Source organism: Mustela nivalis, assembly GCF_964662115.1.
Source record: "Mustela nivalis genome assembly, chromosome: 2".
In the NCBI taxonomy this organism is placed as follows: Eukaryota; Metazoa; Chordata; class Mammalia; order Carnivora; family Mustelidae; genus Mustela; species Mustela nivalis.
Window position 1 is genome coordinate 91,523,450 of NC_139021.1, and position 20,861 is coordinate 91,544,310.

Genomic DNA, 20,861 nt, shown 5'->3' on the forward strand with positions numbered 1-20,861 from the left:
AGGTGTCAGTCAAACAAGACGATGTAACATTTGTAAATACTTACGTACCCAACAAAAGATCATCCAATTATAAAAGCAACTATTAATAAATCTAAGGAGAAATTGCAAGCAATAGAATAATAGTAGGGGACTTTCATACTCCCTTTAAGTTAATAGATGGATCACCCAGACAGAAAATGAACAGGAAACATCAGCTCTAAATGATATATTAGACCAGACAGACTTAATGGATAAATACAGAACACTCCAGCCAAAAGCAAAAGAGTACACATTCTTCTCCAGTGTATTTGGAACATTCTCCAGGACAGATCATATGTCAGAACACAAAACAAGGTTCAGTAAATTTAGAAAGATTAAAATGTCAAGCATCTTTTTTAACCAAATTGTATGACCCTCTCACAGAAAACAGAAAGCAATTACAAGGAAACTGGAAAACTCACAAATATATAGAGCTTAAGTGGGCCACTGAACAACCAATGGGTAAATGTAGTGAGTACAAACCTTTAATAAATAAAGTGTAATAAATAAATGAATAAATAAATAATATGTAGTAAGTACAAACCCCTACTAAATGAAAAACAAGAACAAAATACAAACTAACCACATAGCAAATAAGCCTAGACCATATGCGTGTAGTGATAACAAACTAACCACATAGCAAATACCACATAGCAAATAAGCCTAGACCATATGCGTGTAGTGATAAGATTAGCACGGAGTAACAAGTTGTAAATGTAAACATGTTTACAACGTGTGTATGTTTTTGGTGTGTAAGCATAAGAAAAATAAGTGATGTAATATGTTTATGAAGGAGACTTAGCACAGTATATAAAGAGGCATCGGGTTGGACTGAGGTGAAGCGAGTTCCCTGTTGGGAGAACATCATCGCCACACCCCGACAGTTTCGTTGCCAACCACTCGCTGGTTCTCAGTCTCAACTTCTGCGGTGACCTCTCTGTCTAGATTGTGAGGCGACGTCTCCTCCGTGACAACGTCAGCGGACCGTGACCGGGCCACGATAGTGGGTGCAGACCTCGTCCCAATAAAGATCAAGTGAGTTACATCATATCCATCTCTCTATCTCTTCTTTACATGTTGCGACCTCCTGACGGGACGCAGGGGTTTTGCTCGTGACAGTAAATGAAGAAATCATATGTGATATCAGAAATAACTTGAGACAAATGAAAATGGAAATACTACATACCAAAGGCAGGATGCAGCAAAAGCAGTTCTAAAAGGGAAGTTGACAGTGATAAATGCCTACTTGAAGAAACAAGAATAGAGGATATATATGATACACATACACATACATAAATAACATAGAACAATGGTCATAAAAAGAAAGAAATCTCACCAAGCATGATAATATGAATAGATCCTAATGATTTTATATGAAATCAGTGAGACAAAGATCAAAAAAAAAAAAAAAAAAAAACAAAAACTAACAAACTGTATGATCTCACTTATATGTAAAATCTTTAAAGACAAATGACCAAAACAAAACAAAACAAAACACTCATAGAGAGTAGAATGGTGGTGACCAGAAGGGAGTGTTGGGTCCCCAATGTTGGGTCCACCAATAATGGGTTCGGGATTAAAGGAGCAAGACGGATTACAAAGCGAAGGTTACGCAAAGCTTTATTTCAAGCCAAGCATCTAGAATCAAACTGACGGGTCAGGGCCACGCCTCTTACAGAGAGCACCCAACCCCTCCCTGCCTCACAGACTAACTTTTATAGAAGAAAGGCCATGAGGTTGAGCCTGGCCACACCCAGGTGGCCAATGAAATTGCAATACACAGAGAAAGTTGCACAGTCATGCGAGGTCACATATGGGTGGCCAACTGAACTACAATTCACCCCATAGTAGCTATTTGAATTAGCCTATCACCTTAGTCAGAATGGGCGCCCAAAAGGCACCCCAAGGGCGGGGCCCATACTCCTTGGTAGCTAGGAGACAGTATGCGCCGCCACTGATTGAATGTCTCCACCTAACCTGACCCACCCTTATATTTGGGCTTTGTTACCTGGGACTGGTTTCCCTGGACTTGCTTTTAAGTTCCCTAGGAGTGGGGGTCAATTTAAGTTTTACTGCATAAATAACAAAATGGCAGTTCAACTGGGGTGGGGCCCCTCTGGCTGCATAGGCCCTTACAGGAGGAGGGTTGAGGATGGTTGAAACTGGTGAAGGGGGTCAACAGCTATAAACTTCCAGTTATAAAATAAGTGATGGAAATGTAATGTACAGCCTGGTGACCAGAGATCACAACCCAAGCCCCCTGCTTGTGCTGTCTCTCGCTCTCTCTCAAATAAATAAATAAAATCATTAAAAATAAAAAACAAGGCAATTATGTCTAAAATACATTATCATTATGAAAGTTCCTCACCAGATCAAGAATATAAAGACATAGCAATCATTTAACAAGGAAAAAAAACAACCATAAAACATTACAATCAAATAGAAGTTCAAGAGTTGAATAATACAAAAACTAAAATGAAGCAGCATTAGAAAAAAAATTTGAGCTAGCAGAAGAAATAATCAGCAAACTTTAAGACTGGATAAAACACAAAGGAGGGGGAAATGGCAGAGAGTAGGGTGACCCTAGGCCTGCCTCCTCAGTTAAACACAGCTAAAGATGGGATCACTCTGAATACCCACAAAATCAATCAGAAGTATCAAAGAACAAAGCTCTACATCTACAAACCAGAAGTGACCCATGGAAGGTAGGAACTACAGACACTGTGGGAGAAAAGAGCAGTAGATGCTCCCCAGGGGAGAGCCCTGACTGAAGAGGGAATAGCAAAGACAGAGAGAAAGAATGGGGAGGGGGGCAAGAAAGAGGGGAAAAAAGTGAAAACAAGCACAGGGAGCTGCACAAGAAAACTACTGCTCAAAACCACTAATGGGGGGGGGGGGTAGGTAGTTACATTACCACCAGTTTTCTGCAGACAGTGGAGCATAGATTCAGAGGACTGAGACATAGCCAGGTTCGTGCTTGGGGAATTGACTGGTGCCCCGATGGCGGAGCAGAATTGAGACCCACCAGCACTCAGCCTAAGGATCCTCAGGGTCACACAGGGAAAAGTAGCTTCCCTGTTCAGAAGTGCATTTGGGAGAGGTGACAAGGCCTCTCCATGCAAAGGACTCTGTAGGGGCACTATCAAACTGTCCCACCCACCAAAACAGGAACAGCAAAGATGCTGGCTGAGGGATACAAACTTGCTGCACCAGCTGTGTGTTCTGATTTTCCATAAATTCTGAACCTTCGCTTCCTGCTGCTGCCTTCTGCAACAAGCCAGCAGGGCCACAGCTTGAGAGCTTGAGTTCATTTGGGAGAGTAAGTGTTAAGACCTCCCCAGAGGCAAAGGACAATGAGGGCTCCATCTAATGGTACAGGAACAAAGTAGCTGGCTGAGGGTAACAAACCCCCACAGCTCTGGCTGGCTGTGTGTTGCAATTCACCACAAACATTGAACCACTACTCCTTGGGACTACAAGCCAGCACTGGCCACAATGCAGGGAAACCCTTCCCCAAAGGATCTGGGCAGGTCCACACCTCAGGGGCCTCTGAAATGTGGAGTTTTGAAAAAGAGATATGCCTAAGATAAAACACAGGAGTGTTGCCCCTTTTGGCAGGCAGACAGCTCTGACACAAGCAGGGTAATGCAGGTAACCAACTGAAACCAGGGACACAGCAAGGGTCTTTCCACATCTATGCGGGCTCACTAAAGAAGGGTGATGTGCATTTCCCAATCCAGACATAAGAAGACAAGGTAAAGTCATTTTCTTCTGTCACCCACCAGCTTGATCCACTTCAGTAAGCTAAGGAGTGCCAAGTGGAAAACAGAGCCCTATATACCAAGCTCAGTCCCCTTCCCTCTCACCCTTCATGCACATCTCCACTGGAACAATCCCACCTGAAAAACAGAGCAGCAGGTCCATCCCCTAGAAGACCAGCACAAACCCACATAGTGGGATGATTATACAGTGCTACAAAACAGTCAACTCTAGGGGAAACAGGATCTAGCAACCTCTGGGGTTCTTTTTACTTTTTGTCGGTTTCTTTTTGTTTTTGTCTTTTTTTGTTGTTGTTGTTGGTCTTTTTTTTTCATGTTTTGTTTTTTAGATATAGAAACAGCATTTTTTTATTTTTTTATTATATTTTATATTTTCTAATCTTGAACTTTTCTCTTTTCTTTCTACCTTTTTCCAAAAACATTTTCATAACAAACAAAAACACACCTAAGGAACTAGCTTCCTATATGTTTTTTTTTTTTTTAAGATTTTTTTTTTTTTTTTTTTTGTCAGAGAGAGAGCGAGCAAGAGCAAGCACAGGCAGACAGAGTGGAAGGCAGAGTCAGAGGGAGAAGCAGGCTCCCCGCGGAGCAAGGAACCCGATGTGGGACTTGATCCCAGGACGCTGGGATCATGACCTGAGCCGAAGGCAGCTGCTTAACCAACTGAACCACCCAGGCATCCCCCTATATGTATTTTAACTTATATTCCTTTTAACGTTTTTTTCACTTTTTCATGTTTATTTATTTTTTGCTCTAATTTCTTTCTTCTTAACGGCACCTTCCCACCTTAATGGCAAGACAGAGGAATTCATCCCAAAAGAAAGAACAGGAAGAAATGACAGCGAGAGATTTAATCAATGCACGTATAAATAAAGTGTTTCAACTAAAATTTAAAACAACAACTATAAGGATATTAGCTGCGCTTGAAAAATCCATTGAAGACATTAGAGAATCTGTTATGGGAAATAAAAGAACTAAATTTAATTAGGTTAAAATTAAAACCGCTCTTATTGAAATACAATAAAAAAAAAAAGGAGGATGTGGGGTGCCTTGGTGGCTCAGTTGGTTAAAAGTCTGCCTTCAGCTCAGGTCATGATCCTGGGGTCCTAGGATCAAATCCCACACTGGGCTTCCTGTTCAGCAGGGCACCTGCTTCTCCCTCTCCCTCTGTCTGCGGCTCCCCCTTCTTATGCTGCCAAATAAATAAATAAAATCTCTTAAAACAAAAATGGAAGCTCTTTGGGTGCTTGAGTGGCTTAGTAAGTTAAGCCTCTGTGGTTGGCTCAATCATGATCCCTGCATCCTGGGACCAAACCCAGTGACAAGTTCCCTGCCCAACCTGGACTACTCCTCCCTCTCTGCCTCTCCACCCGACTCAGGCACTTGCTCTCTCTCTTTCTCTCTCTCTCACTTGCTCTCTCTCAAATAAATTTTTAAAAATCTTTTTAAAAAATAAAGGAATATGTGACAACCAAACCAACCCTGCGAAACTCTGAGTCAAGAGAAAGCCCAAAAGTAACAAAGACCAAGAAGGAACAGAGACAATCTATAGATAGCAACAGTAACTTTACAGGTAATACAACGGAATTACATTCATATCTTCCAATAATTACTCTGAATATAAATGGACTAAATGCCCAATCAAAAGATATAAGGTATCAGGGACGCCTGGGTGGCTCAGTTGGTTGAGCAGCTGCCTTCAGATCAGGTCATGATCCCAGCGTGCTGGGATCGAGTCCCACATCAGGCTCCTTGCTCGGCGGGGAGCCTGCTTCTCCCTCTGCCTCTGCCTGCCATTCTGTCTGCCTGTGCTTGCTCGCTCCCCCCCCCCTTTGATAAATAAATAAAATCTTAAAAAAAAAAAAAGATATAAGGTATCAGAATGTATATTAAAAAAAAATAATAATAAAACCTGGGGCACCTGGGTGGCTCAGTGGGTTAAACCTCTGCCTTTGGCTCAGGTCATGATCTCAGGGTCCTGGGATCAAGCCCCACATCGGGCTCTTTGCTCAACAGGGGGCCTACTTCCCCCGGCCCCTCTGCCTGCCTCTCTACCTACTTGTGATCTCTCTATCTCTGTCAAATAAATAAAATATTTTAAAAAATAAAAAATTAATAAATAGATAAAACAAGACACACTGATATGCTGCATAATTATAAGAGACTCATTTTGGGCCTAACAACACCTCCAGATTGAAAGTGAGAGAGTGGACAAAAATTTACCACGCTAATGGACATCAAAAGAAAGCTGGATTAGCCATACATGTATCAGACAAACTAGATTTTAACCCAAAGACTGTAATGGCACATGAAGAAGGACACTACATTATACCAAAAGGGTCTATTCCAATATTTATGTCCTGGGATGCCTGGTGACTCAGCCGGTTAAACGTCTGCCTTTGGCTCAGGTCATGATCCCAGGCTCCTGGGATCGAGTCCCACATCAGGCTCCTTGCTAAGCAGGGAGCCTGCTTCTCCCTCTGCCTACGGCTCCCTGCTATGTGCTCTCTATCTGACAAATAAATAAATAATATCTTTTTTTTTAAAAGAGTAAATATTTATGCCCCTAACTTGGGGGAAGCCAAGTATATAAATCAGTTAATAACAAAATTAAAGAAATTCATTGATTATGATACAATAAATAGTAGAGGACTTGAATACCCCATTCACAGCAATGGACAGATTTTCTAAGCAGATCAACAAGGAAACAAGGACTCTGAATGACACAATGGACCAGATGGACTTCACAGATATATTCAGTGTATTTCATCCTAAAGCAGCAGAATACACATTCTTCTCAATTGCACATGGGGCATTCTCCAGATCATAAACTGAATCACAAATCAGCACTCAACTGGTACAAAAAAGACTGAGATCATACCATGCATATTTTCAGACCACAAAGCTCTGAAACTGAAAAGTCAACCACAAGAAGAAATTTGGAAGGACCACAAATACATGGAGGTTAAAAATCATCCTACTAAAGAACTGAATGGGTCAACCAGGAAATTAAAGAAGAATTTTTAAAATACACAGAAGTAAATGGAAATGAAAACACAACAGTTCTAACCCTCTGGGATGCACGAGAGGCGGTTCTAAGAGGGAAGTATATATCAATACAGGTCTTTTTCAAGTAACGAGAAAAGTTTCAAATATACAATCTAACCTTATACCTAAAGGAGCTGGAAAATGAAAAGCAAATAAAGCCTAATTCCAGCAGAAGATAAAAACAGATTAGAGCAAAAATCAATGATACATAAACCAAAAAAAAAAAAAAAAAAAGAAAGAAAGAAAAGGTAGAACAGATCAGCAAGATTAGGACCTGGTTCTACGAAACAATAGTCTAGCTAGAGGTGTATCAAAGACAAAAGAGAAAGGACTCAAATAAATGAAAGAGGAGAATCAAACCGAGCACCACACACATACAATTATACGACAATATTATGAGCAATTAAAGCCAAAAAATTAGGCAATCTGGAAGAAAGGGATGCATTCCTAGACAAATGAACACCAAAAGTGAAACAGGAAGAAACAAAACCTAAAGAGAACCATAACAGCAAAGAAACTGAAGCAGTAATCAAAATCTCTCAACAAACAAGTGTCCAGGACTGGATGGCTTAGCGGGGGAATTCTACCAAACATTCAAAAAGAATTAATGCCTATTCTTCTGAAGCTGTCCCAAGAAATAAAAATGGAAGGAAAACTTCCAAACTCATTCTCTGAGACCAGCATTACCTTGATCCCAAAACCAGGCAAAGTCCCCATCAAAAAGGAGAATTTACAAACCAACATGGATGCAAAAATTCTCAGCAAGACACTAGCTAATATAGTACGTTCCTTAAAACATTATATTAAAGGAGTAAAAGGATTATTCACTACAACCAAGTAGAATTTATACTGGGCTACAGGGGTGGTTCAACATTAGCAAATCAATCATTGTGATACATCACATTAACAAAAGAAAGGACAAGACTCATACTCCTCTCAATTGATGCAAAAAAAAAAAAAAAAAAAAACAAAATACATCATTTCTTTTTTTTTTTTTTTTTGACTCTTGATAGTGAAAGATTACTTTCTGTTTCTTGGTTTTCTTTTTAATTTTTTATTTTTTATAAACATATATTTTTATCCCCAGGGGTACAGGTCTGTGAATCGCCAGGTTTACACACTTCACAGCACTCACCAAAGCACATACCCTCCCCAATGTCTAAAACCCCACCCCCCTTCTCCCAACCCCCCTCCCCCCAGCAACCCTCAGTTTCTTTTGTGAGATTAAGAGTCACTTATGGTTTGTCTCCCTCCCAATCACATCTTATTTCCCTTGATTCTTCTCCTATCTACTTAAGCCCCCATGTTGCATCACCACTTCCTCATATCAGGGAGATCATATGATAGTTGAATTTCTCTGCTTGACTTATTTCGCTAAGCATGATACACTCTAATTCCATCCATATTGTCGCAAATGGCAAGATTTCATTTCGTTTGATGGCTGCATAGTATTCCATTGTGTATATATACCACATCTTCTTGATCCATTCATCTATTGATGGACAAGTAGGTTCTTTCCATAGTTTGGCTATTGTGGACATTGCTGCTATAAACATTCAGGGGCACGTGGCCCTTTGGATCACTATGTTTGTATCTTTAGGGTAAATACCCAGTAGTGCAATTGCTGGGTCATAGGGCAGTTCTATTTTCAACATTTTGAGGAACCTCCATGCTGTTTTCCAGAGTGGCTGCACCAGCTTGCATTCCCACCCACAGTGTAGGAGGGTTCCCCTTTCTCCGCATCCTCGCCAGCATCTGTCATTTCCTGACTTGTTGATTTTAGCCATTCTGACTGGTGTGAGGTGATATCTCGTTGTGGTGTTGATTTGTATTTCCCTGATGCCCGGTGATATGGAGCACTTTTTCATGTGTCTGTTGGCCATCTGGATGTCTTCTTTGCAGAAATGTCTGTTCATGTCCTCTACCCATTTCTTGATTGGATTATTTGTTCTTTGGGTGTTGAGTTTGCTAAGTTCTTTATAGATTTTGGACACTAGCCCTTTATCTGATATGTCGTTTGCAAATATCTTCTCCCATTCTGTCAGTTGTCTTTTGATTTTGTTAACTGCTGTGCTTTTGCTGTGCAAAAGCTTTTGATCTTGATGAAATCCCAATAGTTCATTTTTGCCCTTGCTTCCCTTGCCTTTGGCGATATTCCTAGGAAGATGTTGCTGTGGCTGAGGTCGAAGAGGTTGCTGCCTGTGTTCTCCTCAAGGATTTTGATGGATTCTTTTCACACATTGAGGTCCTTCATCCATTTTCAGTCTATTTTCGTGTGTGGTGTAAGGAAATGGTCCAATTTCATTTTTCTGCATGTGGCTGTCCAATTTTCCCAACACCATTTATTGAAGAGGCTGTCTTTTTTCCATTGGACATTCTTTCCTACTTTGTCAAAGATTAGTTGACCATAGATTTGAGGGTCTATTTCTGGGCACTCTATTCTGTTCCATTGATCTGTGTGTCTGTTTTGGTGCCAGTACCATGCTGTCTTCATGATGACAGCTTTGAATAGAGCTTGAAGTCCGGAATTGTGATGCCACCAACTTTGGCTTTCTTTTTCAATATCCCTTTGGCTATTCGAGCGAGGTCTTTTCTAGTTCCATATAAATTTTAAAAATTATTTGTTCTATTTCTTTGATAAAGATGGATGGTACTTTGATAGGAATTGCATTAAATGTGTAGATTGCTTTAGGTAGCATAGACATTTTCACAATATTTATTCTTCCAATACAGGAGGATGGAACATTTTTCCATTTCTTTGTGTCTTCCTCAATTTCTTTCATGAGTATTTTACAGTTTTCTGAGTATAGATTCTGTGCCTCTTTGGTTAGGTTTATTCCTAGGTATCTTATGGTTTTGGGTGCAATTGTAAATGGGGAACCTCCATGCTGTCTTCCAGAGTGGCTGCACCAGCTTGCATTCCCACCCACAGTGTAGGAGGGTTCCCCTTTCTCCGCATCATCGCCAGCATCTGTCATTTCCTGACTTGTTGATTTTAGCCATTCTGACTGGTGTGAGGTAATTAATCTTTCTTCTGTTTTGATGTTGGTGTAGAGAAATGCAACTGATTTCTGTGCATTGATTTTATATCCTGACACTTTACTGAATTCCTGTACAAGTTCTAGCAGTTTTGGAGTGGAGTCTTTTGGGTTTTCCACATATACTATCATATCATCTGCAAAGAGTAATAATTTGACTTCTTCTTTGCCGATTTGGATGCCTTTAATTTCCTTTTGTTGTCTGATTGCTGAGGCTAGGACTTCTAGTACTATGTTGAATAGCAGTGGTGATAATGGACATCCCTGCCGTGTTCCTGACCTTAGCGGAAAAGCTTTCAGTTTTTCTCCATTGAGAATGATATTTGCGGTGGGTTTTTCATAGATGGCTTTGATGATATTGAGGTATGGGCCCTCTATCCCTACACTTTGAAGAGTTTTGATCAGGAAGGGATGCTGTACTTTGTAAAAAGCTTCTTCAGCATCTATTGAGAGTATCATATGGTTCTTGTTCTTTCTTTTATTGATGTGTTGTATCATATTGATTGATTTGCGGATGTTGAACCAACCTTGCAGCCCTGGAATAAATCCCACTTGGTCTTGGTGAATAATACTGTTAATGTACTGTTGAATCCTATTGGTTAGTATTTTGGTGAGAATTTTCGCATCAAGGATATTGGTCTATAGCTCTCTTTTTTGATGGGATACTTGTCTGGTTTTGGGATCAAGGTGATGCTGGCGTCATAAAATGAGTTTGGAAGTTTTCCTTCCATTTCTATTTTTTGGAGCAGTTTCAGGAGAATAGGAATTAGTTCTTCTTTAAATGTTTGGTAGAATACCCCCGGGAAGCCGTCTGGCCCTGGGCTTTTGTTTGTTTGGAGATTTTTAATGACTGTTTCAATCTCCTTACTGGTTATGGGTCTGTTCAGACTTTCTATTTCTTCCTGGTTCAGTTGTGGTAGTTTATATGCTTCTAGGAATGCATCCATTTCTTCCAGATTGTCAAATCTGTTGGCATAGAGTTGCTCATAGTATGTTCTTATAATTGTTTGAATTTCTTTGGTGTTAGTTGTGATCTCTCCTCTTTCATTCATGATTTTATTTATTTGGGTCCTTTCTCTTTTCTTTTTGATAAGTCTGGCTAGGGGTTTATCAATTTTATTAATTCTTTCAAAGAACCAGCTCCTACTTTCGTTGATTTGCTCCATTGTTTTTTTGGTTTCTATTTCATTGATTTCTGCTCTGATCTTTATGATTTCTCTTCTCCTGCTGGGCTTAGGGTTTCTTTCTTGTTCTTCCTCCAGCTCCTTTAGGTGTAGGGTTAGGTTATGTACCTGAGACCTTTCTTGTTTCTTGAGTAAGGCTTGTACCGCTATATATTTTCCTCTCAGGATTGCCTTTGATGTGTCCCACAGATTTTGAAATACAGATTTGTATTTTCATTATCATTTGTTTCCATGATTTTTTTCAATTCTTCTTTAATTTCCCGGTTGACCCATTCATTCTTTAGAAGGATGCTGTTTAGTCTCCATGTATTTGGGTTCTTTCCAAACTTCCTCTTGTGGTTGAGTTCTAGCTTCAGAGCATTGTGGTCTGCAAATATGCAGGGAATGATCTCAATCTTTTGATACCGGTTGAGTCCTGATTTAGGACCAAGGATGTGATCTTTTCTGGAGAAAGTTCCATGTGCACTAGAGAAGAATGTGTATTCTGTTGCTTTGGGATAAAATGTTCTGAATATATCTGTGATGTCCATCTGGTCCAGTGTGTCGTTTAAGGCCTTTATTTCCTTGCTGATCTTTTGCTTGGATGATCTGTCCATTTCAGTGAGGGAAGTGTTAAAGTCCCCTACTATTATTGTATTATGTTGATGTGTTTCTTTGATTTTGTTATTAATTGGTTTATATAGTCGGCTGCTCCCACGTTGGGGGCATAGATATTTAAAATTGTTAGATCTTCTTGTTGGACAGACCCTTTGAGTATGATATAGTGTCCTTCCTCATCTCTTATTATAGTCTTGGGCTTAAAATCTCATTGATCTGATATAAGGATTGCCACTCCTGCTTTCTTGTGATGTCCATTAGCATGGTAAATTCTTTTCCACCCCCTCACTTTAAATCTGGAGGTGTCTTCGGGCTTAAAATGAGTTTCTTAGAGATGACATATAAATGGCTTTTTTTTTTTTTTATCCATTCTGATACCCTGTGTTTTTTGACTGGGGCATTTAGCCCATTAACCTTCAGGGTAACTATTGAGTGATACGAATTTAGTGCCATTGTATTGCCTATAAGGTGACTGTTACTGTATATTGTCTCTGTTCCTTACTGATCTACCAGTTGTAGGCTCTCTCTTTGCTTAGAGGACCCCTTTCAATATTTCCTGTAGAGCTGGTTTGGTGTTTGCAAATTCTTTCAGTTTTTGTTTGTCTTGGAAGCTTTTAATCTCTCTCCTTCCATTTTCTTTTTTTTTTTTTTTTAAGATTTTATTTATTTATTTGACAGACAGAGATCACAAGTAGGAAGAGAGGCAGGCAGAGAGTGAGAGAGAGGAGGAAGCAGGCTCCCCGCGGAGCAGAGAGCCCATGCAGGGCTCAATCCCAGGACCCTCGGATCAGGACCTTAGCCGAAGGCAGAGGCTTTAACCCACTGAGCCACCCAGGTGCCCCTCTCCTTCCATTTTCAATGATAGCCTAGCTGGATATAGTATTCTTGGCTGCATGTTTTTCTCGTTTAGTGCTCTGAATATATCATGCCAGCTCTTTCTGGCCTGCCAGGTCTCTGTGGATAAGTCAGCTGCCAATCTAATATTTTTACCATTGTATGTTACAGACTTCTTTTCCCAGGCTGCTTTCAGGATTTTCTCTTTATCACTAAGACTTGAAAATTTTACTATTAGGTGATGGGGTGTGGACCTATTCTTATTGATTTTGAGGGGCGTTCTCTGAACCTCCTGAATTTTGATGCTCCTTCCCTTTGCCATATTGGGGAAATTCTCCCCAATAATTCTCTCCAGTATACCTTCTGCTCCCCTCTCTCTTTCTTCTTCTTCTGGAATCCCAATTATTCTAATGTTGTTTCGTCTTATGGTGTCACTTATCTCTCGAATTCTCCCCTCGTGGTCCAGTAGCTGTTTGTCCCTCTTTTGCTCAGCTTCTTTATTCTCTGTCATTTGGTCTTCTATATCACTAATTCTTTCTTCTGCCTCATTTATCCTAGCAGTGAGAGCCTCCATTTTTTATTGCACCTCATTAATAGCTTTTTTGATTTCAACTTGGTTAGATTTTAGTTCTTTTATTTCTCCAGAAAGGGCTTTTATATCTCTCGAGAGGGTTTCTCTAATATCTTCCATGCCTTTTTCGAGCCCGGCTAGAACCTTGAGAATTGTCATTCTGAACTCTAGATCTGACATATTACCAATGTCTGTATTGATTAGGTTCCTAGCCTTCGGTACTGCCTCTTGTTCATTTTTTTGTGTTGAATTTTTCTGCCTTGTCATTTTGACCAGATAAGAGTACATGAAGGAGCAAGTAAAATACTAAAAGGGTGGCAACAACCCCAGGAAAATATGCTTTAACCAAATCAGAAGAGATCCCAAATCGTGATGGAGGAGAAAGGGGATAAAAAGAGGTTCAAAAAGAAAGAAAAAAAAAAGAAAAGAAAATAATTTTTAAAAAAAGAAAATCAATAAAGAAAAATATAAAAAAGAAAAAATATATATATTAGATAAACTAGTTTAAAAACTTTAAATAAAGAAAAGGGTAAAAGTTAAAAAAAATTTTAGCAGAAGACGAGAAAAAAAAAATGAAAATGAAAAAAAATTAAATTAACTGCAAGACTAAAAAAATCACACGGAGAAAGCCATGAGTTCTGTGCTTTGCTTTCTCCTCCTCTGGAATTCTGCTGCTCTCCTTGGTTGAAACCACACTCCTTGGTAGGTGAACTTGGTTTCGGCTGGATCTCTTGTTGATCTTCTGGGGGAGGGGCCTGGTGTAGTGATTCTCAAGTGTCTTTGCCCCAGGCGGAATTGCACTGCACTTACCCGGGGCCGGGGTCAGTAATCTGCTCGGGTTTGCTTTCAGGAGCTTTTGTTCCCTGAGCGCTTTCCGTAGAGTTCCAGAGGACGGGAATACAAATGGCGGCCTCCTGGTCTCCGGTCCGAAGGAGCCGAGAGCCCAGGGCCCCACTCCTCAGTGCGCCCTCAGAGAACAGCACCCAGTTACTCCCGGCTGCCTGACCTCCGGCCGCGCTCCGAGCTCACCGAGCCTGCGACCGGTTCAAGGTAACCCCGAGCTGCGAGCTTACTGTCGGCTCTGTCTCTGTAGCTGGCTTTCCCGTTCCAGTACCCGCAAGCTCCGCGACACTCAGACACCCCCGATCCTCCTGTGACCCTGCGGGACCTGAGGCCATGCTGACCCCGCGTGGGTTTCGCCCCGGTTTAGCCTCTGGAGCGATGTCCCTCAGCGGAACAGACTTTTAAAAAAGTCCCGATTTTGTGCTCCATTGCTCCGCCGCTTGTCGGGACCGGCCCCCCGGGGTCTATCTTCCCGTCGCTTTGGATTCACTTCTCCACCAGTCCTACCTTTCAGAAAGTGGTTGTTTTTCTGTTTCCAGAATTGCTGTTCTTCTTCTCTTCGATCTGCCGATGGATTTGTAGGTGTTTGCAATCTTTAGATAAGTTATCTAGCTGATCTCCTGCTAGCTGAAGTAGTCTCAGCCTGCTACTTCTCTGCCATCTTCACTCCTCCACAGCATCCTTTCTTGATTGAATCTCTCCACAGTGTAGGGAAAGAGGGGACATGTTTCAATATGATAAAAAGTCATCTATGAAAAACCCACAGAAACCTGAGAGGTTTTCCCCTTGAATCAGGAATAACAGAACAGGGATGTCCACTCTCACCACTGTTTTCCAACATATTACTGAAGTCCTAGACTCAGCAAACAGACAACAAAAAGAAAAGGCATCTGAATTGGCAAAGAAGTCGTCAAACTCACTCTTTGCAGACAACATGATACTATATTTAGAAAATCCAAAGACTCCACCCAAACATCTCTGGAACTGATAAAGAAATCAGCAAAGTCAAGGATATAAAAGCAACTCACAGAAGTCTATTCCATTTCTATACACTAACAATGAAGCAGCAAAAAGAGAAATCAAGGAATTGATCCCATTTACAATTGCACCCAAAACCATAAGACACCTAGGAAAAACCTAACTAAAGAGATTTCTGTACTCTAGCAACTACAGAACACTAATAAAAGAAATGGAGGAAGATACAGAGATGGAAAAACATTCCATGCTCCTAGACTAGAAGAACAAATATTGTTAAAATGTCTATGCTTCTCAAACCAATCTACATATTCAATGTAATCCCTATCAAAATACCATCAACTTTTTTCACAAAGCTAGAACAGATAACCCTAAAATTTGCATGGAACCACAAAATACCCCAAATAGCCAAAGGAATATTGAAAAAAAAAGCCAAAGCTGGTGGTGTCATAATCCTGGACTTCAAGCTATAGTACAAAGATGTATTCATCAAGGCAGTATGGTACTAGCACAAAAACAGACATATAGATCAATGGAACAGAACAGAAAACACAGAAATGAACCCTCGCCTCTATGGTCAACTAATCTTTGACAAAGCAGAAAAGAATATCCTATGGAAAAAAAGAGTCTTTTCAACAAATGGTGTTGGGAAAACTGGAGAGCAACATGCAGAAGAATGAAACTGGACCACTTTTCTTACACCATACAAAAATAAATTTGAAATGGATGAAATACCTCAGGGCGCCTGGGTGGCTCAGTTGGTTGGGTGACCACCTTCAGCTCAGGTCATGATTCCGGAGTCCCGGGATCAAGTCCTGCATTGGGCTCCCTTCTCAGCGGGGAGTCTGCTTCTCCCTCTGACCTTCTCCCATCTCGTGCTCTCTCTCTCACTCTCTCTCAAATAAATAAATCAAATTAAAAAAAAAAAAAAAAGAAATGGATGAAAGACCTAAATGTGAGAGAGAAATCCACCAAAACCATGAAGGAAATCACATTCAGCAATCTCTTTGTCTTTAGCCACAGCAACTTCTTGCAAGATGTCTCCAAAGGTAAGAGAAACAAAAGCAAAAATGAACTATGGGGATTTCATCAGGATAAAAGCTTTTCCATAGCAAAGGAAATGGTCAAAAGCACAGGCAACCTATGGCATGGGAGAAGATATTTGCAAATGATATATCAGATGAAGGCCTAGTGCCCTAGAACTTGGTCACCTGGTGGCTCAAGTGGTTAAACATCTGCCTTTGGCTCAGGTCATGAACCCAGAGTCCTGGGATCAAGTCCTGCATCAGCTCCCTGCTCAGCAGGGAGACTGCTTCTCCTTCTCCCTCTACCTTTCCCTCCTGCTCATGCTCGCTCTCTCTCTCTGTCATATAAATAAATAAAATCTTAAAAAAAGAACTTTTCAAACTCAACACCCCAAAAAACAAAAAGTCCAGTCAAGAAATCATCAAAATATATGAACAGACCTTTCTCCAAAGAAGATGGCAACAGCCACATGAGAAAATGCTCAACAACACTCAGCATCAGGGAAATACAACTCAAAACCAAAATAAGATTCCACCTCATACCAGTCTGAATGGCTAAAATTAACAAGAAAGGAAACAACAAACGTTGGTAAGGATGCAGAAAAAGGGGAACCCTCTTACACTGTTGGTGGGAATGCAAAGTTGAAAACAGAGTTACCCTATGATCCAGCAAAAGCACTACTCTAGGTATTTATCCAAAGTGCATAAACATAGTGATTTGAAGGAGCACATGCACCTCAATGTTTATAGCTGCAAGGTCCACAATAGCCAAACCATGGAAAGAGCCCAGATGTCCATCAACAGATGAATGAATAAAGAAGATGTGGAGTAATAAATATACAATAAAATATTACTCAGCCATCAAAACTATATAAATATATGTAAATATATATACACATGTGTGTGATAGAATATTACTCTTATGTGGAATTTAAGAAATAAAACTGATGAACATACGGGAAGGGAAGAAAAAATAAAATAAGATAAAAACAGAGTAGAACACAAATCACAAAAGACTCAATGATAGGAAACAGTTATCAGAGGAGAGATTGGATGAGGGGAAGGGATAATTGGGTGATAGGCATTAAAGAGGGCACTTGACGGAATGAGCACTGGGTGTTACATGCATCTGATGAATCATATCAGTTGTAACTCTACCCCTGAAACTAATAATACACTATCTGTTAACTAAACTGAATTTAAATATAAAAATTTTTTAAAAGTTGAAAAACAAAATTTAAGGAATCCCTCAAAAAGGATTATGAAATTTTAATTTTAAAAATTTTGATGAAGTGCCTCCCCTTCCAACTTCATATATGTGGAAGATATGACTGGTTTAGTATTTAATAACTTCACTGACACACTAATAACTAAAGAAGTAGGTCTAACTTAGCTCCCATTATGAAATAGCATAACTTATACATCACTTAATTCATTTTTTTTCTTTTCTTTCTTTCTTTTTTTTTTTTTTCTTGTTTCTACATCTGTGTTATAGGTGAGACTTGATTCTTTTTGCATGGGATTTTAGATTAAAGAGAAAATGATAACTTACAACATTTTTATATTTGAAAGATAAATGAGTAAAAAGATTCAATTTATATGGAGCTTAAAATAGTTACCTACTTTCTCCCTTCTCAGACCAATCTTTTAGAATGGAATATTACTTATAGTTAAAGGATTAACTTAAAATATAATTGTCTTTAACACACTTGATCTGAAAGTATAGTTCTCACTAAATTTCCTCCTATTTTTATAGGTAAAACATTAGTGGAACATAGCAAGGGGTAAGTTTTTCCATTTTATTTTTTATTGACCCTGGCTGGTAATGAGTAGGTTTTGGGGGTTTGTTTGTTTGTTTGTTTGTTTTTGCCTTATACTTGGTGAGAAGTCAAAAGAGAAACTCAAGACATGACAGATTACCTTCTTAGCAGTTTAATCTCTTTCATCCCAGCTCTTACTTCCTGCCCCATCCTTCTTTCCTTACTGCCCAGATTAATTAGGCAGCCAATTTTATTCTTTTTAAGTTTCTTTTTTTTTAAATAATCTCTACACCCAGTGTGGGGCTCAAGCTCATGACCCCAAGATCAAGAGATGCATGCTCTTCCAACTGAGCCAGCCAGTAGCCCCAATAGCCTATTATTTTAGTGTTTAAGTAAAGTCAGACATTTCTACTTTGAGAACATCATTAAAAAAAAAGAACATCAAAATCACTCTCCACTTCAGAGTGTGCTTTGCTTCTCTGTGGGGTTATACCTTAGGGATCTTTTTCTCCTTTAAATTACTGATAAAAATGATCTTGCTTTATGTGTTATATGCCCTGAAAGCATATTATTTTGTTAAATACATATTAGAAAAAATATAAAATAATAAGAAAGGCAAGGAGGTAGAATGATTTTTATAAATCTGCATGGATTCATTTTAGATCTATAGATGAGTTTTTTTCTACTTTGTTTAGTTAAGGTGTGCAGTATTTATTTAACCTTTCTAATTAACATTTTTTTAAAAATTCTATATTTTTGAAATAAGGGAAAGAGTCACTGACTTTGAAACTAACATTTTCCTTTTTTAAATGTCAGTTTTTGCTTTGGTTTTATAATCAAAGATAATTTCGTAGATTAAACAGTCTAGATGCATTGTTCTTAAAAAGGGACACTAAGTCCTATATTCACCCTGAATATTTAAACTGTCTCATGATATAGGTTTTTGGTTTGTGTTTGATACAAATGAATTTGTTGACTAAACATTAGCTTAATAAAAATTTATAAACCTCAGAAAAATAAGAGTTCAGCAACTCTTATTTGCAAAATACAATCTCAATATAAAAAATCAATGGTATTTATACATATAAACAATGACCAATACATAAATGCATTTTTTAAAAATTGTGCTAATAGGGGCACCTGGGTGGCTCAGTGGGTTAAAGCCTCTGCCTTCGGCTTAGGTCATGATCTCAGGGTCCTGGGATCAAGCCCCACATCAGGCTCTCTGCTCAGCAGGGAGCCTGCTTCCCCTTCTCTCTCTGCCTGCCTCTCTGCCTACTTGTGATCTCCCTCTGGGTCAAATAAATGAATAAAATCTTTAAAAAATAAATAAATAAATAAATAAAACCTAAAAAAAAAAAAATTTGCACTAATAGTACAAAAAGGAATAAAATACTTAAGGAATACATGTAACCAAGAAGGGGCAAGACTTTCACAGTGAAAACTACAAAATACAGTTGAAAGAAATTAAAGATCTAAATAAAACAGAAAGACAGCCCATGTTCATGGATTGGAAAAGGGAAACAATCTTTTTTGAGAGAGAAAGAGTGAGAGTGCAGGGAGAGGGGAAGAGAGAGAGAGAGAGAGAGTCAGAGAGAGAATCTTAAGCAAGCTCCCCTCCTAGCATGGAGCCTGACCATGGTCTCAATCTCATGACCCTGAGATCATGCCCTGAGCCAAAATCAAGTCAGACACAACCAACTGATCCACCCAGGTACCCTGGAAAACTGATATTAAGATGACAATACTCTCCTATTTACAGACTTAATCCAATAAAAACCCCAGATGGCTGTTTGCAGAAGTTGACAAACTAATGTTATTATTCACATGGAAAGTCAAGGAACCCAGAACAATTTTAATACTCTTGAAACTTAAAAAAAATTAAGGACTTCACAAGCTACAATAATTAAGAAAGTATGGTACTGGCATAAAGATAGCACATACATCAATGGAAGAGAATTCATAGTCAATAAATAAACTCTTACATTTATGGTCAACTGAATTTTTTTAAAAAGCCAATAAAATAGAGTGGAAAAAGAATAATCTTTCAACTAATGGTGCTGGGACAACACCACACACACAAAAATTAACTCAAAGTTAACCACAATTTTAAATAAAAAAGCTAAAACTATAAAACTCTTAGAAATAAATCTTCATGGAGCACCTGGGTGATTCAGTTGGTTAAGCATCTGCCTTTGGCTCAGGTCATGATCCTGGAGTCCCAGGATGGAATCCCATATCAGGCTCCTTGCTCAGCAGGGAGCCTACTTCTCCCTCTGCCTGTTGCTCCCCCTGCTTCTGCTGGTCAAGTGCTCACTCTCTCTCTCATGAATAAAATCTTAAAAAAAAAAAAAAATACAATCTTAAAGAAATAAAACTAAACATCCACAGGGTGCCTGTGTGGCTCAATAGGTTAAAGCCTCTCTCTTCAGCTCAGGTCATGATCCCAGGGTCCTAGGATTGAGCCTAAGGTCCTGGGATCGAGCCCCCCATCAGGCTCTCTGCTCAGCAGGGAGCCTGCTTCCCCATCTCTCTCTCTGCCTACTTGTGATCTGTCAAATAAATAAATAAAATCTTTTAAAAAACAAACAAACACTTAAACATCCAAATACCATATGACCCAGCAATTACATTCCTGGGCATTTCTCTTAGAAAAAAGAAAACCTATGTTCAAATAAAAATCTGTACACAACTGTTCATAGCAGCTTTATTCATAATAGCCCCAACTGGAAACAGCCTGGAGGTCCTTCAACAAGTAAAATGTTGAGCCAACCTGTAGTAAATTCATTTCATGGAATATTACTGAGCAATAAAATGAAAAAACTGATACACAACAACTTGGATTAATCTCCAGAGAATTAGGCTGAGTGAAAAAAAAGAGGGAGAGAGAGAGAATGAATCCAGAAGATTACAAACCACAAAATTGCATCTCTATAACATTTCTGAAACAATGCAATGCTTAAAATGGTGAACAGATTAGTGACTACCAGATGTTAGTGGTGAGAGTTACTGGAAGGGAGTGGGTATGATTATTAAAGGGATCCCTGTGCTAATGGAACTGTACAGTATGTCTAGTAATGGTGAATACATGGCCCTATACATGTGTAAAAATGTATAGAACTAAACACGAACAGGTATAGGGAAATTTGTACAATATAATTGGATTGTATTAATGTCAATATATCTGTA

At 39.3% G+C, this 20,861-nt stretch overlaps 1 protein-coding gene across 10 annotated transcripts in view; it reads right to left on the bottom strand.

Moving 5' to 3' along the window:
- SPIDR (scaffold protein involved in DNA repair) overlaps positions 1-20,861 on the bottom strand; it is a 589,061-nt gene that overhangs the window by 561,625 nt on the left and 6,575 nt on the right. The window contains exon 2 of one of the 10 annotated variants that reach the window (XM_082718861.1): positions 14,420-14,610. The exons of 8 other annotated variants lie outside the window; for them this stretch is intronic. The gene's annotated coding sequence lies outside the window, so the exon portion shown is untranslated. Of the gene's footprint in view, positions 1-14,419; positions 14,611-20,861 lie in introns of those variants that run through there. One more of the 10 variants, XM_082718855.1, reaches the window with a different exon arrangement.